This window comes from Hemiscyllium ocellatum, chromosome 17 (genome assembly GCF_020745735.1).
Source record: "Hemiscyllium ocellatum isolate sHemOce1 chromosome 17, sHemOce1.pat.X.cur, whole genome shotgun sequence".
Taxonomy (NCBI): Eukaryota; Metazoa; Chordata; class Chondrichthyes; order Orectolobiformes; family Hemiscylliidae; genus Hemiscyllium; species Hemiscyllium ocellatum.
The window spans coordinates 4,223,152-4,238,812 of NC_083417.1; positions in this window are offsets into that span (position 1 = coordinate 4,223,152).

Below are 15,661 nucleotides of genomic sequence, written 5' to 3' on the forward strand. Positions count from 1 at the left end.
CCTTAGTGGGCGGCACGGTGGCACAGTGGTTAGCACTGCTGTCTCACAGCGCCTGAGACCTCGGTTCAATTCCCGACTCAGGCGACTGACTGTGTGGAGTTTGCACGTTCTCCCCGTGTCTGCGTGGATTTCCTCCGGGTGCTCCAAAGATGTGCGGGTCAGGTGAATTGGCCATGCTAAAATTGCCCGTAGTGTTAGGTAAGGGGTAAATATAGGGGTATGGGTGGGTTGCGCTTCTGTGGGTCAGTGTGGACCTGTTGGGCCGAAGGGCCTGTTTCCACACTGTAAGTAATCTAATCTAACAAAAATTGTGGGGTGAACCATTGCTGGTTGGACCAGCATTTATGACCCATCCTTAGTTTCCCTGGACTACATCATTCTGCAACCAATCTTTGTGCTTCGATATCCAAACAAGCCACAGGATCACTGAAATCTGTTGATGTTCCTTGCAATGAGATATTCAGCTCAGGCCTATCTGCCTTCCCAAGGACCAGCACCAGTGCTCAGGTGCCATGTTAAATCAGTTACTTACTTATAAAATCTGGAAGGGTGTTGGTTGGCTCAGTTGGCTGGGCAGCTGATTTGTAATGCAGAATAATACCAACAGCGTGGGTTACCCTGAAGGACTCTCCTTGACATCGCCTCTCGCCTGAGGCATGGTGACCAATAGCGCTGGTAGTCTCTCTCTAAAGAAAGAGCAGCCTTTTGGTGGCTTTACCTTTTTAAAAACCTGGAATCATTAATAATAATCATGAAACTATTGATTGCTGTAAAAACAATGTGAATCCACTGTAGTTAACTCTTTACTGTCCTCTGAAATGACTGAGCAAACCACCCAGTTCACAGGTAATTAGTGATGGGCAAGAAATGCTGGCATTGCCAGGATTTTCCACATCCCAAGAAAATAATTTTTAAAAAAAATAAATATTGCATGGTGCTACTTGATGAAGAGCTGGAGAGTTCAGCCAAGTTTTCTATCCAACAGTAATCTCACAGTTAACAGTGAATATAGACTTGCTGCTGACTCATCTCAGTTATGTTTGTGAAAGGGATCCATTTGGCCATGTTTCCAACTTCAGAAACACTCTGTCGACTGTGAAGCACTTTGGAATAAGGTCACGGAAGGTGCTATAAAAATGCAAGTTCCTTTTTTGGCATTTTCTTCACCTACTGATCTCTTGAAAGCCTAGACTACTTGGAAAAAGCCAAGATGTAGAGGCAGTCAGGTATATGTAAATCAGAAACAAAAACAGAAGTTGCTGGAAAAGCTCAGTAGGTCTGGCAGCACCAGTGAAGAGAAATCAGAATTAATATTTTGAGTCCCGTGATCCTTCCTCAGAGTACTGATGAAGGATCATCAGACCTGAAACTTTAACTCTGATTTCTCTTCGCAGATGCTGCCAGACCTGCTGAGCTTTTCTAGCAACTTCTGTTTTTGTCTTTTGGTTTTTATGTGTAAAGCTGAGCTTATCTAAATTCCTGCTTTCCACCTCATCACTCACACCATGTTCTGACAGTCCTGTGCTAACTGACTTACATCAGCATCGAGAGTGTGGTGCTGGAAAAGCACAGCAGGTCAGACAATATCTGAGGAGCAGGAGAATCGACGTTTCGGGCCCCAATCCATCAGCCTGTTGAATTTAAATTTCCCTGCTCAGTTTTCAAATTTCTCTCTGGATTAAACTCCATCTGCCATTTTTCCGCTCAACTTTCCATCTGATCCATAACCTGCTGTATCCTTTGATAACATTCCTCATTATCCACAACTCCATCAATTTTCATGTTGTCCGCAAGTTTATTAATCAAAGTACCTACGTTTTCATTCAAACAGTCAAAAACACAACAACGCTTCTACTTCCTCAGGCAGCTCAGGAAATTTGTCATGTCCATAAGGACCCTCACCAATTTTTACAGATGCATCAGAGAAAGCATTTTATATGGATGCATAACAGCATGGTTTGGCAAGTGCTCTGCCAAGGACCATACAACACTATAGGAAGTTGTGAAACACAGCACAGACTGTCATGGAAGCTAACCTTCCACCCATTGACTCCATCTATATTTCTTGTGCTGTGGAAAAGCAGCCAACATCATCAAAGACCCCTCCCACACCGGTGATGCTGTCCTAAAATGTCTTCCGTCAGGCAGAAGATATAAAAGCTTAAACACACGTACCAACAGATTCAAGAACAGCTTCTTCCCCTTCTGAATGGACCTGTCATCTTTCAGATCTAATATTGATCTTGCTTTTTTCTGCACCTTCTTTGCAGCTGTAACTTTGAATTTCTCGCTCTGTTCGGTTGCCTTATGAACTTTATGTCCTCGTTTGCTCTGTACTACTCACAAAACAAAGGTTTTCACTGTACATTTGACAATACACGGTACATTTGACAGTAACAATAAATTAATCAAGTCATATGTATATTTTTCAAACAGCAGAGGTCCCAGCACTGTTTCTTGCGTAACACACTGGTCATGGATCTCCAGTCAGAAAAAACATCTTCCACAATTACCCTCTATCTTCTGTGAGCAAACCAATTGTGTATCCAACTTCTCAACTCACCATGGATCCCATGTGACTTTGTTGTAAGTCATGCAATAATTCTTTAAAGACTATTCATTGCCTGTGCACAGTCATGAGTATGTGCCCTTGTTTCAGAATAAATGACCTCATTTTCAAATGTAATTTTTTTTTAGATTAGATTACTTACAGTGTGGAAACAGGCCCTTTGGCCCAACAAGTCCACACCGACCCGCCAAAGCGCAGCCCACCCATACCCCTCCATTTACCCCTTACCTAACACTACGGGCAATTTAGCATGGCCAATTCACCTGACCCGCACATCTTTGGACTGTGGGAGGAAACCGGAGCACCCGGAGGAAACCCACGCAGACACGGGGAGAACATGCAAACTCCACACAGTCAGTCACCTGAGTCGGGAATTGAACCCGGGTCTCAGGTGCTGTGAGGCAGCAGTGCTCACCACTGTGCCACTGTGCCGCCCACTAACCACTGTGCCACCGTGCTGCCCACTAACCATTGTGCCGCCGTGCCACCCAATATTAGGTCAATTTTAGGGACCAAATACTGGCAAATGGGACTAGATCAGTTTAGGTTCTCTGGTTGACATGGACCAAAGGGTCTGTTTCTGTGCTGTATAATTCTATGACAATGACTCTATGACTATGACTGTGGTCACACATCCTGAATGGTTCTTTTCCAACAAGATTGTTAATTGGCCCTTCCTTATCGCATCTTCCCAGGTTTAGATCACTGCAGGTACCTTCTGGTTGTGAGCAGATGTTCTGAGCCATCTGAACTCTTGCTCTTTGCTGCAGAAAGGAGGAAGTGAGGATTACAGATGCTGGAGATCAGAGTCGAGAGTGTAGTGCTGGAAAAACACAGCAGGTCAAGCAGCATCTGAGGAGCAGGAGAATTGACGTTTCAAGTTTAAGCCCGTCCCTATATCCTCATTGCTGATGAAGGGCTTATGCCCGAAACGCTGATTCTCCTGCTCCTCAGATGGTGTCAATCCCTCTCTTTAGGCTATCCCCAACACTCGCTTCATTCCTTGTTACTGTCTCCATTTGAATGGCTTCCTATACCATAATGCAGCACCAACCCCCTCACCTCACTCTCCTCCAAACAAGCTGAAATCCTCAAATCTACTCTACAATTGCAGAGCTGACACTCCTGGCCCTACCTGCCTCACTCACTGTCACACCATCCTGTCTTTCACCACTGACCACATCAGGAGTCCCTGTGCTACATGGTGTGACCACCTCTTGGTAGAAAGAATGCAGGTAACATTCCCTCTTCCTGATGTGTCGCTGTGTTACAATGCAACCATTATATTCATTTCCAAGTTTTATTGCCCCTCTGGGAAACAGAGTACATAACAGTTCCCTGACACCATCCCTCCCTCCCCTACCCAACACCATCATCCATCCCATTTCTGGCTGTGGGTGTTTGTTCTGTGTACATTGGGCATCGCAAGAACATAACAATCAAACATCTGCAAGGTTTGTGAAGGTTTGTAGCTCAGGTTGAGGTTTAGGGTGTAGGTTTGCTCGCTTAGCTGTAGGTTTGATATCCAGATGTTTCATTACTGGGCTAGGTAACATCATCAGTGGTGACCTCCAAGTGAAGTGAAGTTGTTGTCTCCTGCTTTCTATTTATATCTTTCTCCTGGATGGGGTTCCTGGGGTTTGTGGTGATGTCATTTCCTGTTTGTTTTCTGAGGGGGGTTGATAGATGGTATCGAGATCCATGTGTTTGTTTATGGCGTTGTGGTTGGAGTCCCAGGCCTTTAGGAATTCTCTGGCATGTCTTTGCTTAGCCTGTCCCAGGATAGATGTGTCGTCCCAGTCAAAATGGTGTTTTTTTTCATCCGTGTGTAGGGCTACGAGGGAGAGAGGGTCGTGTCTTTTTGTGGCCAGCTGGTGTTCGTGTATCCTGGTGGCTAACTTTCTTCCTGTTTGTCCTACGTAGTGTTTGTGGCAGCCCTTGCATGGAATTTTGTAGATGACGTTGGTTTTGTCCATGGGTTGTACTGGGTCTTTTAAGTTTGTTAGTTTTTGTTTGAGAGGGTTGGTGGGTTTGTGTGCTACTAGGATTCTGAGGGGTCTTAGTAGTCTGGCTGTCATTTCTGAGACTTCTTTAATGTATGGTAAGGTGGTTAGGGTTTCTGGCTGTGTTTGGTCTGCTTGTCGTGGTTTGTTCTTGAGGAATCTGCGCACTGTATATTTTGAGTATCTGTTCTCCTTGAATATGTTGTAGAGGTGATTCTCTTCTGTTTTCTGAAGTTCATCTGTTTTGGGTCCAAAAATCTGGCTCCGCTACGTAGATGACACCTTTGTCATCACAAAACGAAACAAGATAGAAGAGACATTTAACATCATCAACAACACCCTCACAGGCATAAAGTTCACCAAGGAGGAAGAAACCGACACCAAACTCGCATTCCTGGATGTCACAGGTGAAAGAAAGGATAACAGAGAACTACAAACCTGCGTATACAGAAAACCGACAAACACTGACCAAATACTTAACTACACCAGCAACCATCCCAACACACACAAACAAAGCTGTATTAGAACACTATTCCAACGAGCCACCACACACTGCAGCACAGACGAACTTCGGAAAACAGAGGAGAACCACCTATACAACGTATTCAAGGAGAACGGATACTCAAAAAATACAGTGTGCAGATTCCTCAAGAACAAACCATGACAAGCAGACCAAACACAACACCATAAACAAACACATAGATCTAGATGCCATCTATCAACCCTCCTCAGAAAACAAACAGGAAATGACATCACCACAAACCCCAGGAACCCCATCCAGGAGAAAGATATAAATGGAAAGCAGGAGACAACAGCTTCGCTTCACTTGGAGGTCCCCACTGATGATGTTACCGAGCCAGGTAATGAAACGTCTGGATATCAAACCTACAGCTCAGCGAGCAAACCTACACCCTAAAGTCAAACATCAAGAGTACAAGAAAAGGAACACTGGGATACCAGGAAAGAAACATTGGAATACTAGAAAGGGAATTGGAATAGCATTTTAGCAAAGACAAATGGGGTTACCCAGAGTGCTGGGAAAAGTGAACAGGACTCAGTCCCATGCATGGGTACCAGGTAAGAGGCATTAAAATCCTCAGCCTGGTACGGACACTGAGGAAAAACTGAAAGTGCAGTGAATGTGAGCATCATCCCAGAAAAGAGAACTGGAATATCTGTGCAGGAAAGAAAAATGAACGTCACCCTAGAAGACGGACATGTGGAATGCCATCTTGGATATTTATGCCAACTTTCCACTGAAGACAAGATATTTTATAATCAGCCTGTTCAGAGAGGTTATCACACAGCTCTGGAGCAGGTTGGACTTGGACCCTCAGAGTCAGGACACTCCCACTACAGCACAGGAGTCCTACCCTGCTGGAGGCTAAATCTGGGAGGATGATTCAATACTCCTACATGAAGTATTAACAGCGTGCATGAAGGGTTAACAGCGCTTGCAGAACAGAGCAGCACGGGCTCAGGGTTTTCTGCTGTAACATTATATAAAGTACTATGTTGTTCACTGTATAAAAATATCAGCAACACGCAACATAGAATAACTTGATACAGAAGCCAACTGCGCAACTCTATCGGGTATTCACTGTACATTTATAACTGGGCTAAAATAAAAAGGGCTGTAAGAGCACAGATATACATCTTACATAGTCATCATTAAAGAAGTTACACCACTCAGATGTGGAGCATTGCAAAGTCATAATTCTCGGAGTGTTAGGTTAACATCAAAACAGATGATTCATCCACAATCCAATCTCCTCTGCTGATCCTTAAGAATGAAATATGTTCACATCTGAGCCGATGGGAATTTGATGAACTTTCAAATCGGTGACATTGTGTGTTCACACATAGAGCTCAAAGGTTGAGGATATCAAGTGAGAAAGCAAGAATCGACAAAGAGATCAGCCAAGGAACAACCTCTTCAGTATCCAATAACATGATGCAGAAGGTTCTCATTGTCCCACTCTCGCTCAGTGCCAGAACTCTAACCTCCACAGGTCATGGCTTCATGTTTCGGAGACCTGGGCACATTATTTAGATGAACATTCCCAATGCAGCCCGGAGGGAATGCAGCCCTGTCAGAAGAGGTCACACCCATTGTCTCAGTTGCTTAAGACCCATGGTCACATTTCAGAGCAATTGAGGGAATTTTTCTCTGATTTCATAGCAAATATTTATCAATTAAGCAACATCAGGACTGTTTCTTAAAATTCATTCATAGGATGTGGGCCTCTCCAATGGGCCAACATTTATTGGCCATGTTTATTTGCCCTTGAGAAGGTGCTGATGAGCTACTTTCTTGAACAGCAATCCTTTTGGTGTAAATTGATCCCCAATGTCATTAGGGAGGGAATTTCAGGATTTTCACCCAGTGACAGTGAAGGGACAGCAATGTACTTTCAAGTCAGGATGATGAATAACTTGAAGGGGGATGTGAATGTGGATGTGGTGGTCTTCTCAGGTGAGGTGAGAGTGATAGCCCTTAGCATCAAGGTTGCACTTGGCCAAGTGTGACATCAAGAAGCCCTGGCAAAACTGGAATAAATAGGTATCAGGGACAATCTTCCCAATGGTTGGAGTCATACCTGGCACATAGGAAAGTGGTTGTGGTTGTGGGAGGTCAGTCATCTCAGCTCCAGGACCTCCCTGCAGGAGTTCGCCTGGGTAGTGTCCAAGCATCTTCAGCTGCTTCATCAATGATCTTCCCTCCATCGTAACGGTCAGAAGTGGGATGTTTGCCAATGATTGGAAAATGTTCAGCACCATTTGTAGCTCCTCAGATACTGAAGCAGTCCATATTCAAACACAACAAGACTTGGACAATATCCAGGCGTGGGCTGTCAGGTGGCAAGTAACATTGATTTCGCACAAATGTCAGGAAATGACCATCTCCAATAAGAGACAATTGAACCACTGTCCCTTGACATTCAAAGGGGTTACCGTCACTGAATTCCAGAGGATGTTAATAGTTACCATTGACCAGAAGCTCAGTTGGACTGGCCTTATAAACACAGTGGCTACAAGAGCTGGTCAGGGGCTTGGAGTCCTCCTTTACATAACTCACCTCCTGACTCCCCAAAGCCTACACTCCATCTACAAGTCACAGACCAAGGGTGTGATGGAATACACCTCACTTACTTGGATGAGTGCAGCTCCAACAACTTAAGAATGTCAACACCATTCAGGGCAAAGTAGCCCATTTGATTGGCACCATATCTCAAACATCTAATCTCTCCACCACCACTACTCTGGGCAGCAGTCTGTACCATCTACAAGATGCATCACTAAAATTCACCATAGATCCTCAGACAGCACCTTCTAAATCCACAATCACTTCCAACTAGAAGGACAAGGGTAGTAGATAAATGGGAACATCACCAACTGCAAGTTCTCCTCCAAACCACTCACCATCCTAATTTGAAAATTTATCACCATTCCTTCACTTTTGCTGGGTCAATATTCTGGAATTCCCTCTCTAAGGGACATTGTGGGTTAACCCACAGCAAATGGACTGCAGCGGTTCAAGAAGGCAACTCATCCCCACCTTCTCAAGGGGCAACTGGGGACGGACAATAAATGCTGGTCCAGCTAGTGATGCCCATGTCCCACGAGAGAATTTGTTAAAAAAGATCTGATGATTTGGCCAATCAGTGAACTCTATGAAGGAGACTGAAAGCTTTCCAGTCTGATCAGTCTGTCCAGTATATGTCACTCTGTAGAACTTGCAAGTGGTGGTGCTTGAACAATGGTAACCCCTGGGATGATGATAGTGGGGGTTCAGTGATGGTAACACCATCGAACATCAAGGGGTAGTGGTTAGATTGTCTCTTGTTGGAGATAGTTATTACCTGGCACTTATGTGGTTCAAACGTTACTTGCCACTTGTTGGATATTTGATAGGTTTTATTGCATTTGAACATGGACTGCTTCAGTATTTGAGGAGTTGGGAATGGTGCTGAATATTGTGCAATCATCAGTGAACATCCCCAATTCTGACCTTATGATGGAGGGAAGGTCATTGATGAAGCAGCTGAAGATGTTTGAGCCTAAGACAATACCCTGAGGAAGTCCTGCAGAGATGTCTTGGAGCTGAGATAGCTGACCAACAACCACAGCCATCTTCCTTTGGGCTCGGTCTGACTCCAACCTGTGGAGAGCTTTCCCCGCTTTTCATTGACTTTAGTTTTGCTCGGGTCCTAATGCTGCTATCAGTTAAATGCTGGCTTGATGTCAAGGGCTGTCCCTCTCCCCTCCCCTCTGGAATTCAGCTCTTTTGTCCATGTTTGACCCAAGGCTGGAATGAGGTCAGGAGCTGAGTGGCCCTGGGGGATCTCAAACTGGGTGTCAGGGAGCAGGTGCTGTTGGATAGCACTGTTGATGACACCTTCCTTCTTTTTATGGTCAAGAGGGGACTAATGGGACAGTAACTGACCGGTATGGGTATGTTCTGCTTTTTATGTGCAGGACATGAGCAATTTTCTGTATTGACGGGTAGAGGCCAGTGTTATGTTTTTTTCATTGCTATTTACCAGATAGTACTGTGTGCAAATTAGCTGCTATGTACCCTACATTACAGCAATGATTACACCCTAAAGCTGCTTCATCAATGACCTTCCCTCCATCATTTATGGGCGGCATGGTGGCACAGTGCTGCCTCACAGCGCCAGGGACCTGAGTTCAATTCCCGCCTCAGGCGACTGACTGTGTGGAGTTTGCACATTCTCCCCGTGTCTGCGTGGGTTTCCTCTGGGTGCTCCGGTTTCCTCCCACAGTCCAAAGATGTGCGGGTCAGGTGAATTGGCCATGCTAAATTGCCCGTAGTGTTAGGTAAGGGGTATATGTAGGGGTATGGGTGGGTTGTGCTTCGGCGGGTCGGTGTGGACTTGTTGGGCCGAAGGGCCTGTTTCCACACTGGAAGTAATCTAATCTAAAAAAAATCTCATGGATTTCAGATCATTTTAGGATAACTGCTTTTTATCATTTATATAAATGATTTGGATGTGAACATAGGAGGTATGATTAGTAAGTTTGCAGATGACACCAAAATTGGAGGTGTAGTGGACAGCGAAGAAGGTTACCTCAGAGTATCACAGGATCAGATGGGTCAATGGGCCGAGGAGTGGCAGATGGACTTTAATTTAGATAAAGGTGTCATATTTTGGAAATGTTGGGGAGTGTTGCTGAGCAAAGAGACCTGCAGTGCAGGTTCATAGTGTCATGGACCAGGCCAGACCCCTTCAAAACATTTCAAGAAGGTAGCCCAGACCCTAACTTTGCAAGTTGTTTTCAGCAGGTGTGAGTGGATATTCCAGGAGGAATGCAGTTGGCCCAACCACTCCGTTTTAAACAACACAGGATTTACTTTTGCAGACTACTGAATAAAACATGAACAAGAGAGAACCAAAGTTAACCTATCTGAAAACCCAGTTGACTCTGTCATAACTTAATGATGTTGTTTCAAATACTCACAACATCCCATAAACAACCCCTTAGCAATAAAGGTAAAATCAAACATAAATTCTTACGGGACAGATGTCAGAGAGAAAGTCAGCCAGAAAACTTCTGTTAAATCTGGGAACTTTCTCCCCAGCTAAAACTTGACCAGCAGCTTCAAACAGACTGCTTGCTGAAACCAAACCAGAAAACACCCTGAACTGGGAGATCTGACCATTCCCTTTTCATTGTACAAGTGCTTTTAAAAAAAAAGCTTAAAGGTCTTTTCATAGAACATAGAACAACACAGTGCAGAACAGGCCCTTCAGCCCTCAATATTGCACCAACCTGTGAACTAATCCAAGCCCATCCCCCCACACTATCCCATCATTATCCATGTGCTTATCCAAGATTTGTTTAAATCTCCCTAATGTGGCTGAGTTAACTATATTAGCAGGTAGGGTATTCCATGCCCTTACCACTCTCTGAGTAAAGAACCTGCCTCTGACGTCTGTCTTAAATCTATCACCCCTCAATTTGTAGTTATGCCCCCTCGTACACACTGACGTCAGCATCCTAGGAAAAAGACTTTCACTGTCTACCCTATCTAATCCTCTGATCATCTTGTATGTCCCTATCAAATCACCCCTTCGCCTTCTTCTCTCCAATGAGAACAGACCCAACTCTCTCAGTCTTTCCTCATTAGACCTTCCCTCCAGATCAAACAACACCATGGTAAATCTCCTCTGCACCTTTTTCAATGCTTCAACATCCTTCCTGTAATGGGGCAACTGGAACTGTACACAATATTCCAAATGCTGCCACACCAGCGTTTTGTATAGTTGCAGCATGACATCACGGCTCCGGAACTCAATCTCTCTACCAATAAAACCTAACACACCATATGCCTTCTTAACAGCACTATCCATCTGGGAGGCAACTTTCATAGATCCTGGACTCCAACATCCCTCTGCATATTCACTCTACCAAGAATCTTTTTATTGACTCCCAATATTCAGCCTTCCTGTTATTCTTCCCAAAGTGAATTAGATTCTCTACAGTGTGGAAACAGGCCCTTCAGCCCAACTAGTCCATACCGACCCTCCGAAGAGTAACCCACCCAGACCCATTTCCCTCTGACTAATGTACCTAACATTATGGACAATTTAGCATGGCCAATTCACCTAACCTGCACATCTTTGGAGTGTGGGAGGAAACCGGAGCACCCGGAGGAAACCCACGCAGACACGGGGAGAATGTGCAAACTCCACACAGTCAGTCGCCCGAGGCTGGAGTCCAACCTGGGACCCTGGTGCTGTGAGGCAGCAATGCTAACCAGTGAGCCACGGTGCCGCCACCTCACATTTATCTGCATTGAACTCCATTTGCCACCTCTCAGCCCAATTCTGCAATTTTAAGTAGATATTTCCAATTATATCAGAATCTCTGCCTTTATAACCCCTCCCAAAAAAAACCAAGGACAGAATAACCTTGTTAAAGAAACAGCATTGACACAATAGTTCCTTGGAAAGTGGCGTGGCAGACAAATAGGATAGTGAACCATTATCCTTTTGTACACTTGCCTTTATTGGACAGTACATTGAGTACAGGAGTTGGGAGGTCATGTTTAGGTTGTACAGGACATTGGTTAGGCCACAATTGGAAAACTGCATGTAATTCTGGTCGCCCTACTATAGGAAGGATGGTGTGAAACTTGAAAGGGTTCAGAAAAGATTTACAAGGATGTTGCCAGGGTTGGATGGTTGAAGCTATAGGGAGAGGCTGAATAGGCTGGGGCTGTTTTCCCTGGAGTGTTGGAGGCTGAGGGGTGACCTTGTAGAGGTTTATAAAATCAAAAGGGGCATGGAAGGGATAAATAGACAAGGTCTTTTCCCTGGGGTTGGGGAGTCCAGAACTAGAGCATAAATTTAAGGTGAGAGGGGAAAAATTTACAAGGGACCTAAGGGGCAACCTTTTCAAGCAGAGGGTGGTGCGTGTATGGAATGAACTACCAGGGGAAGTGGTGGAGGCTGGTACACTTACATGATTTAAAAGGGATCTGGATGGGTATATGATTAGGAAGGGTTTAGAGGGATATGGGCCAAATGCTGACAAATGGGACTAGATTAGGTTGGAATATTTGATCGAACGGCTGTGTTAGACTGAAGGGTCTGTTTCCGTGCTGTACATCTCTATGACTGTACGATTCTAAGTCCTGAAAGTGCTATATCAGTGCGACACTTTCTTTCTCAAAGCACTTTAAATCAGGGATAGGAATGTCAGAGCCTCTTTACCAATGGAGCAGAGCTAAGGAACCTTTTAAAGAGTGGCATTTCTGATTGCCACACAAAACAAACAGAATATTTCAGCAGAGTCCAGGTGCTTGAAGTACAAGAGTGATTTCCTAACAAATGCATGACAGGAACATTGACTGGAACACTTGCAAAAGTGACAGCTCACTCTGAATAAAACATCTTACTGGTTGAAGCTAATGAATTGCACACCTTCCCAGAAGACTGAATCAAGTAAACATATCGCTGGCGTGTTTGTGATGAAGTGGGTCTGTGGCAGATCTTGATGATCCTGCTTTGTGTCATTAATTTGACAGCGGAGATTAACAGTTGCAAATTTTTAGACCTTCCTTCCCAGCAATAACTTGACAGACAACAACAGCCAGACCGCACTTGGGCTGTGCAAACAGTGGCTTGACAATGCCTGCCAACTATTCCATGCAAAGGTATTTAGTGACAGAAAACGACCAGCTCCTCAATCCTCGCCTCCCAAGCACATTTGAGACAATGCCACAGACTCTAAATTGTTTACCATGTTAATGTCCTGGGTGCAGACATCTGGCTGGAGAAGGAAGAATGCAGGCAAGATCTACATGATTTTTTCATTCTTTTTTCTTCCCCCATTAAAATATCAGGAAAAGGCAGAAAAACATGAATTAATACTATCATGTTCAGATGCTACTATATTTACAGGAGCAGAGGTCACAAGTCAATCTCACCTACATTGTACAGAGCCTAAACCCCAAGATTGCAAGAAGATCTGATTGATGACGGTCATCTTTAACTGGGCCATCCAGGAAAACATCACAGCCTCCCCATAGTAAAATTCAATTGGTTCTTAAAAGGTTTCAATGTTATGTTAGAAATGCAAAGGTTTATAAGGCTATTGGGACTGTGTCTTTAATTTAGGGTAAAAATGAATGGGATCCCATGACCCATTCTGAAGTCTGCTTGATCACAAGTCTAAGTTACGAGACTGTTAAAGATTAAAAGGAGGCCCTTTTTTTCACTAGCAGGTTAGTGTTTGAGGTTTACACGAGGATTCATTGGCAGCAGCATCAGTGTTTACATCATTTGGCTACTAGTCTCCAAAGTCAAATGAAGATGTTGCGAATGTCAGGATGTGAGTTACTAGCTGCAGAATTCCCCAGTTTCTGATCTGCTCTGGTAGCATATGGTTAATCCAGTTCAGTTTCTGGTTAATGGTCACCCCAAGTATGTTTTTAGTGAGGGATTTAGTAATGGTATAGCCATTGAATGCCAAGGAGTGATGGTTAAATCGTCTCTTGTTAAAGATAGTCATTTGCTAGCACTTGTGTGACATGAATGTTACTTGCAACTTGTCAGCACGAGCCCAGATATTACCCAGATCTTGCTGCATTCGAACAAGTATCTGAGAAGTCGCAAATGGTGCCGAACATTGTGCAATCATCAGTGAACATGGTCGATTTTGAACCTTGATCACACTTTCCCATCCCACTGCCTTTTACTTAATTTCCATTGTGTTCTGAAAAACCTATCAATCTGGTGTGAATTAAGTCAATAACAATGCCCTTCAGGTGAAAATTCAAAGCTCTGTAATTTTCTCAGAGAAGGAGTTTTTCTTAGATCAGTTTGAAATCCAGTAATTCTTATTTCTAACTGGGTAAACAGCCGCACAGTATCTACCCTGGCATACACTCTAAAAAAATGATATGTGCAAACACATATTCCTCAATAAGATCATCTCTTAGAGATTCCTTCTGCTTTGTCAGAGGAAGCTACACTGTTCTGTTAGCCATATATAACCTTCTGAAAGCCCTGACACCCAGAACAAGCTTTGCTGCAATTTTCCTCCCGACTCTATCATTTTAATTTGTCATTTGTATCTTGTTGACCCAGTGCTCAGTAGGAATCTGACCAGACCTAGACACAGGTCAAAGTGACCAGGGCTCTCCCAGTTTGTGTGAATCTTCCTCTGATCTGCGCTCTTCTGTTTCAATTACCTCATTTAATATTTTTATTTAAATCAATTGATCTGTTCATTTTCATATGGTACTATTTCCAAACCATTCGTCAAGCATGAATGTTTTGTTTTAACTTCCATTGCACTATATTTTAATGTCATCTTCTGTGCCTAGTACATATGGTTGCATAGACATGCACATACACAGGTTGCACATGTGCTGACAGACAGATGCATGGGCTAACGTATGAAGACACAGGCTTGCATGACAGATGTAAAAAGAAAAAAAGGTCCTTCCAATTATGACACCTTTCTCAATTTCAGGATGCTCCAAAACAGAACAACACAGCACATTTACAAAAGTCACTGTTATTATGTAGGAAGCACAGCAAGGTCCCACAAGTAGCAATGTGATAACATCCAGGCAAGCTGTTACATTGAGGGATAAGGATTTGTCACACCAACAAGAGGGAACAGATGGAACCTTGTTTTGACATCTGATCTGACTGCTTGTATCTCCAACACTCCCTCAGTACTAACACCATAAGTATCAGCATAGACCGTACACCTACGTACCTAGACCGGGCCTTGAACCCATAATAGTTTGGCTTAAAGGTAAGATAATTTTCCACTGAACTCCAACTAAATCCAGCAGGCAGTTTGAGGCCCTGAGGAAAATTAGCTCCAGTAGTTTTACCAGCATTTTAATGAAAATGTTAGCAATGTAAAGCATGTTGTAAACACCTCACTGTCGGTGTGACTTATACAATCCAATAATTACTATACGGCCAGGTAACTATATCTGATGCCCTAGGCTCAGTTGTCACCTGACATCATGTAAATTCCCTCTGCTCAAATTCAGTGCCAAGTCAAGGAGAGACATTTCCAAGTCTAATCCCCAGCAAGTCAGCGAATGTGGGCAACCTGCCAATGGAATACCAATGCCAAACGGAAGATATGGTAATGTGTCTAGACTCTCTGAGCTTGCTTTGATGCACTTCTTGACGAAAGTTAATAACCCTCGGCTGTAAACAACGTGGGCCCAGCTGGAATGCTCCTTTAGCACCTTCTCCTTAACCTCTCAGCAACAAGCCACTGTGAACACAAGGAAATCTTAATGAATTAAACTTGCTCGTTGGTAACATGCTACTTCTTCACATGGATTCGTAGCATAGTAATGAATCAACACTGTCAGACTGATCCCATGACTCCCCATCCAATTCCATGCTGGTTACCAAAATGCTTTGGTGTGACCTGAGAGGTTCAAACCTCCAAACCTGAGACTTTCAATGTTCTCCTGGCACTCCCCCTGTCCTCCACCTCAAACAGTCTCATCTACCTCAGCTAAGACCCTTCTCTCCCAATCTTGTGCTGTTCATTGCTGTGCTCACTGTCCTGCACCAGC